This window comes from Salvelinus sp. IW2-2015, unplaced genomic scaffold, assembly GCF_002910315.2.
Source record: "Salvelinus sp. IW2-2015 unplaced genomic scaffold, ASM291031v2 Un_scaffold6637, whole genome shotgun sequence".
Taxonomy (NCBI): domain Eukaryota; kingdom Metazoa; phylum Chordata; class Actinopteri; order Salmoniformes; family Salmonidae; genus Salvelinus; species Salvelinus sp. IW2-2015.
Window position 1 is genome coordinate 5765 of NW_019947899.1, and position 7016 is coordinate 12780.

The 7016-nt window shown below is 42.4% G+C and overlaps 1 long non-coding RNA gene across 1 annotated transcript; it reads right to left on the bottom strand.

Moving 5' to 3' along the window:
- Positions 1-979: 979 nt before the first annotated feature.
- Positions 980-7016, bottom strand: LOC112078982 (uncharacterized). The gene is made up of 8 exons (XR_002895825.2): positions 6983-7016; positions 5089-5227; positions 4689-4842; positions 4552-4607; positions 4249-4423; positions 3743-4139; positions 2476-2571; positions 980-2214 (listed from the first exon to the last, which is right to left on the bottom strand). It is a non-coding gene; the product is annotated as an uncharacterized lncRNA (long non-coding RNA).

Sequence of the window (7016 nt, forward strand, 5' to 3'; positions counted from 1 at the left end):
AAATTTGTTCATTTAGGAAAAGCAGGCAAGGAAAGGCAGTCATGAAAAAGTATTGGGACACCAGTCCATCCAGTCAGCATGTTCAGGGTTCAGGGTTATGTTTTAGGTCTGGTTAACCCTATAAGCTAATACTAAATGCTTCAACACAATTGTCTGGGACATACTGGTGTTTTTCTGGTCTAATCCTGATCAGAATGAATCCTTTACTAAGAGGGTGAACGTTATTTATAATAACGGTTACATGGAGAAAATCAGACCACTCTGAAATGAAAATGGATGGCCCTCCCTTCAGCAAAAGTATGTGGACACCTGCTCGTCGAACATCTCATTCCAAAATCATGGGCATTAATATGGAGTTGGTCCCCCATTTGCAGCTATAACAGCCTCCACTCTTCTKGGAAGGATTTCCACGAGATGTTGGAACATTGCTGCGGGGACTTGCTTTCATTCAGCCACAAGAGCATTAGTGAGGTCGGGCCCTGATGTTGGCTATTAGGCCTGTCTCGCAGTCGGCATTCCAATTCATCCCAAAGGTGTTTGATGGGGTTGAGGTCAGGGCTCTGTGCAGGCCAGTCAAGTTTTTTAACACCAATCTCGACAAATAATTTCTGTATGGACCTCACTTTGTGCACGGGGGCATTGTCATGCTGAAACAGGAAAGGGCCTTCCCCAAACTGTTGCCACAAAGTTGGAAGAATCGTCTAGAATGTCATTTTATGCTGTAGCGTTAAGATTTCCCTTCACTGGAACTACGGGGCCTAGCCAGAACCATGAAAAACAGCCCCAGACCTTTATTCCTCCTCCACCAAACTTTACAGTTGGCACTATGCATTCAGGCAGGTAGCGCTCTTCTGGCATTCGCCAAACTCAGATTCAACCGTCGGACTGCCAGATGGTAAGCGTGATTCATCACTCCAGAGAACGCATTTCCACTGCTCCAATGGCGGCGAGCTTTACACCACTCCAGCTGACACTTGGTATTGCACATGGTGATCTTAGGCTTGTGTGCGGCTGCTCGGCCATGGAATCCCATTTCATGAAGCTCCCAAAAAACAGTTCTTATGCTGACGTTGCTTCCAGAGGCAGTTTGGATCTCGGTTGAGTGTTGCAACTGAGGACAGACGATTTTTACGCGCTTCAGCACTCGCCGGTCCCGTTCTGTGAGCTTGTGCTCAATTTTATACATCTGTCAGTAACGGTGTGGCTGAAATAGTCGAATCCATTCATTTGAAGGGGGTTCCACATACTTTTGTATATATAGTGTATTTTCTACGATTTCAATGTATTTACTGAGTTACAGTAAATCAGTMAATTTAAATAMATTCATTTCCGCCCTAATCTATGGATTTCACGACTGGGCAAGGGCAGATTCTTCGATCTCCTTCTCAAGCTGAACAGGCTATAGTCTAGTCTGACCGCAAGTTGGTGCATTTGTTGGACTAGGCCTAATCAAACAAAACATTTCAGAGAAAGTCTTTGACTCTCTTCCTGAACTGCCACCATAGGCCTACAGAGCACAGCCATTGGTAAAGGCAGGCACACCATTTTTTTGGGGGGGGAGAGAGGGGTTCAACAAGAACAGAGCAGGCCGGGGCTCAGGGTGGAATATGCATTGTGTAATGCAGCTTAGTTTTATTTACCCGCTCCCATCAGCGATCTGACAAATAGAACTTTGCTCTGTGCTTCTCCCAGCATGCACTTCGTAGCCTATAGGCTATGGATCATTTGATTGAGACCACTCTAAACAGCCTATAGGCTCACTTGATTTTGCGTGTCCAGTAGAGAGTCAGAGATGAGGGGCGGCATCGGGCACACATTGATACATAGCCTAATAAGAAACTCATTCAAAAACACTGAAAAATATTTACATGACCCTTCCCTGGACTAGATGTCAAAAACCTTCCCCTTGACTGAAATTGAAAAAGCATAACCCTCCCCATTTTCCTCCAGGTACCAATTCTGTAAATGTTGATCCATCCCTAAGAGCGGGGTAATTACCTGCACCTGTCTTTTCCTCTGCACCTGTCTTCTGGTCTGCACTGGTCTGGGCTCTCTGACCACACGGAAAGGACCCTGGGTTATGTAGTGCCTGTCTGTCTCTCCGTTGGGGAGATCTCGCCTGCGCCTCCGCGAGGCTTTGTTCAGGCAGCCCTGGCCACACCTAGAGTTGGGGTTTCCCACCTCACACAGGATGACGGTACAGGTGAGGTACACCTAAAGGAGGGTCATGGGATGGGAAAGGGAGGTGACCATCCAAGAAGATTTTCCTAATACTGGATCAACATCCACAATCAACCAGTTGGATTGATATTTTTGAAATAAACTTTAGGTTGAAATCTGTGTCTGAATAAGACCAAACCTGTGCATCTTGATGTCGTCGGTAAATTTCACATTGATGCAACATGATATACTCTAATAAAGTAGTATATAACAAAGAAAGAATGTGAAGACAAGTCATTTTGATGTTAAGTTTACCTGGTCGTAGCTCCCAGTGAATTTGAAGGCCTGGACCTCAAAGTAGATTGGGTTAGGTTCCCGGGGTAAACCTTGACCGTCTCGTCCTTTAGACACCTACATTGTAAAAGAAAGAAAGAAAGTACATTTTACTGAGACAGGATGGAGACAAATGAATTCATGATTATGTTTGTGTAATCTCTCAGTCCCATTTGAAGCTTGCCAATAGCATTATGTGCTGCTCTTGGTCAATAAAGACTGATAGACAAATAGCAACTGTGGAAAACAAAACAATAATTGGGATGCGACATTATGTTGACTTACCTGTTGTTTACCATTTTGGAATACAACATTATGTTGACTGTTACCTGTTGTTTACCATTTGGAATGCAACATTATGTTGACTGTTACCTGTTGTTTACCATTTTGGAATGCAACATTATGTTGACTGTTACCTGTTGTTTACCTTTTGGAATACAACATTATGTTGACTGTTACCTGTTGTTTACCATTTTGGAAATACACATTATGTTGACTGGTACCTGTTGTTTACCATTTTGGAATGCAACATTATGTTGACTGTTACCTGTTGTTTACCATTTTGGATGCGAATTATGTTGACTGTTACCTGTTGTTTACCATTTGGAATACAACATTATGTTGACTGTTACCTGTTGTTTACCATTTTGGAATACAACATTATGTTACTGGTACCTGTGTGTTTACCATTTTGGAATACAATTATGTTGACTGTTACCTGTTGTTTACCATTTTGGAATACAACATTATGTTAACTGTTACCTGTTGTTTACCATTTTGGAATACAACATTATGTTGACTGTTACCTGTTGTTTACCATTTTGGAATGCAACATTATGTTGACTGTTACCTTTGTTTACCATTTTGGAATGCAACATTATGTGACTGTTACTGTTGTTTACCATTTTGGAATACAAACATTATGTTGACTGTTACCTGTTGTTTACCATTTTGGAATACACCATTATGTTAACTGTTACCTGTGGTTCACACATTCTTTACTCTTGCAGGTGAACAAAATAAGATTTTCATTTGTGTATGTTGTGTAATGTGTGTATTTCCTATGCTGCCTTGAGTGTGTAATTGTTTGTCATGCAGGGCTCCCTTGTAAGAGACTTGGTCTCACCGGGACTTCACCCTGCCTAATAAAGGTTCAATATGTAAGAAAGAAATACAGAACGACGGCAGATTCCTGCAATTCCACTTTCACAGTTCAAGCCCACAGCCCTTTTGTGGGACCCCTCCTCACCCGTCTTTGATGAGGTCGTAGAAGAGACTGCTGCTGGCGCTGTCATCCGGAGTGGCTTTGCAAGACTCCACAACAGCTGTACCTTGGGCAGATCGGACTGGGCCTGAATGCCCATGTACACTCTGTCCATTAGCTTCACCTTCACTGGGTAAGCACTGGATCCACCTTCTGGCTGAACTTACTGTCCTTGAAGACCTCAAAGGTGTAGCCGAAGCTACCAAAGTTGGACTCTGTGAACAGGTAGTCGGAGCTGTGGATCTGGTAATAGTTGGAAATGCTGACAGTTTGGGGTACGGCAGGAGAAGCCGATGTTGATCCGGTTACGTCGCGTGATGGTGGCGTTGGCTGCGTCGAAGGAGTTTATTTCGTTTTTGAACACCATGAAGTCACCTGCATCCTAGATAGAGGCGGAGAGAGAAATCAGATTTAGGAAGATAAGAAAAAAAACAAGAGAGGAGAAAGAGATGACACACCTCCAAGTATGTGTGTTCGAATGTTTCTCATACCTCCATCTTTGTGCCACGGGTGTTGAGTGACATGGTACCCATGATGTGTGTTTGGTTGGAGTTAGGGAGCGAGATGAGTCGGCTAGCCGCAGCCACTTCATGTCCACCTCAGGCAGATAGGCCTTGCTCACGGCGATGCTGATCCTATTCGCTGTGCACGAAACATTCGCCTCACCTGTACACAGAGGAGATGACGTGTTATGTGTGTATCATCACGTTAGGATTGGATCTTACCCTATAACCATACATGGAAGTCTATTCTAGCAACAGTGCAGAGATTGACGGAGGTGAAACTCAACTGACCTGTAAGTGTGAGGGCTTTGACCACCACCACAACCACACATCTCATCTCTGATTGGCTGAAATGAAGACAAATAAGAAAAACAATGACCACAGAACGACAACAACAACAACTACTGTAAAATGTCCCTTCAACGTACCTCACGTTTGTCTCGGCAGTGAAGCAGATGGGAATGTTTTGTTTCAGGTTCTTTCCTGCGGGATCCAGCCAGGAAGAGCCTCGGACACCAAAGCCCTCATCCTGGATCTTTCTTGGTCATGTTGGAAGGGCCGCTGACCTGGAAGTCAAATATGCTTTGAGGAAGCAGAAAGACAAAGGTTACAACCCTGGACAAGTGCGAGGATGCCAAGGAGTATTTTGTTCATATTAAACTCTGTTCATCTCATTCATTTTCGGTTTTCATGTGCTGTTTCAAGCTGGTTAAAAATGAGCATTGCTAAGTGTTGTGGTCTCTTGCAGTCAGTCCAGACGTAAAACAACGGGGGAAGTCAATGGAGTTTTGGACAGTAAAGTGATGTAGGTGAGAGAGGTCCTCTTACTTGGCATGGGCTGTTTTTACTCGGCTTCGAGCTGGTACAGGTGACCCACAGCGGCATGATGGACATCCCATGTGAAGGTGTCGGAGTCCAGAACTTTGGCCGTATGTAGCCAGGGAGACAGTTGATAGAGCTGGCTGGACTAAAACCACAGAAAGGACAGGTTTTAGATACAGTACCAGTCAAAAGTTTGGACACACCTACTCATTCAAGGGTTTTTCTTTATTTTACTATTTTCTACATTTTAGAAAAGTAGTGAAGATGTCAAAACTACGACATAACACATATGGAATCATGTAGTAACCAAAAAAGTTGTTAAACAAATCACAATATATTTTATATTTGGGATTTTTCAAAGTAGCCACCCTTTGCCTTGATGACAGCTTTGAACACTCTTGACATTCTCTATGTAGCCAGGGAGACAGTTGGGCAGAGTTGGCTGACTAAAACCACAGAAAGGACAGGTTTTAGACATCTAGTGGTGTGTCAATAAAGGGGCATTCTGGGATTGCTACATCCATTATTATACTATTAAATTAATGATATATAGACATTGATTCTTCAAGACTATAACTTATAGAAATGCCTCAGGAGCTTAGTTCACACTGTCTTAATAAATCACCAACTAAAATACAAGCTTGTTTTATTTAATCTAATGTTTGTATAGCTTCATAACATGGTTAAGCTATCATTTGATCTCATGGACAGTCAGTCCTGTATCCATAGCTATCATTTTGATCTCATGGACAGTCAGTTCTTGTATCCATAGCTATCATTTTGATCTCATGGATAGTCAGTCTTGTATCCATAGCTATCATTTGATCTCATGGACAGTCATTCTGTATCCATAGCTATCATTTTATGCTCATGGATAGTCAGTCCTTGTATCCATAGTATCCACTTTGATCTCATGGATAGTCAGTCCTTGTATCCATAGCATCACTTTGACTCTGATAGTCATCCTTGTATCCATAGCTATCATTTTGATCTCATGGATAGTCATCCTTGTATCCATAGCTATCATTTTGATCTCATGGATAGTCAGTCCTGTATCCTACTATCACTTGTGATTCATGGAACGTCAGTCCTGTATCCATGAGCTTTCACTTTGATCTCATGGATAGTCAGTCCTTGTAACCATAGCTATCACTTTGATCTCATGACAGTCATCCTTGTAACATAGCTATCACTTTGATGCTCATGGATAGTCAGTCCTTGTACTCCATAGCTATCACTGATCTCATGGATAGTCAGTCCTTGTATCCATAGCTATCAGCTTTGATCTCATGGAATAGTCAGTCCTTGTATCCATAGCTCCGTCTATACAATTTGGAGAGTGTTGCATTTCTCCAGACCCATCCCTCAGCTGTTTACCAAAAAAAGTGGCACGTGTCCGCTTTGTTGTTGTTGGAATCCCAGCTTGTCCCTTTAGAGGATCCACAGCGACATACATGTCTGTAAACAATGCATTGACAAAGCTTCGGACTAAATGGTTGTCTGATTATTTTATCGGCGGCAGTAGGGTGTTTGTTTTAGCTAGATTGAATAGCATTTGTGCTGCTCTCAGTAAATAGAGTACAAGTAATTAGGGAGATTAAAACCATGCAGATTGCCATTTTGGAATGCACCATCATCTTTACTTCCATTCCACCAGGTGAACAAAACTACATGTTCCATAAAACAAACTAAGAGTTTCAATTTTGAAAACCTATACCACTTTTACCAACATGCAACTCAAATTCTGTTTTATTTTTTGAACAAATGACTATAACGTCACTGATCTATACATATGATTACGACTAGACAAAACGCTATACAAATCACATTTAATTAAATAGATTGCGTTGGTTCACTCTGCCAAAAGGAAGCATTCAAACTGTGAGACATGCTATCTTACTCTCCACGGCAAACTGCAAGGGCACACGACTGAA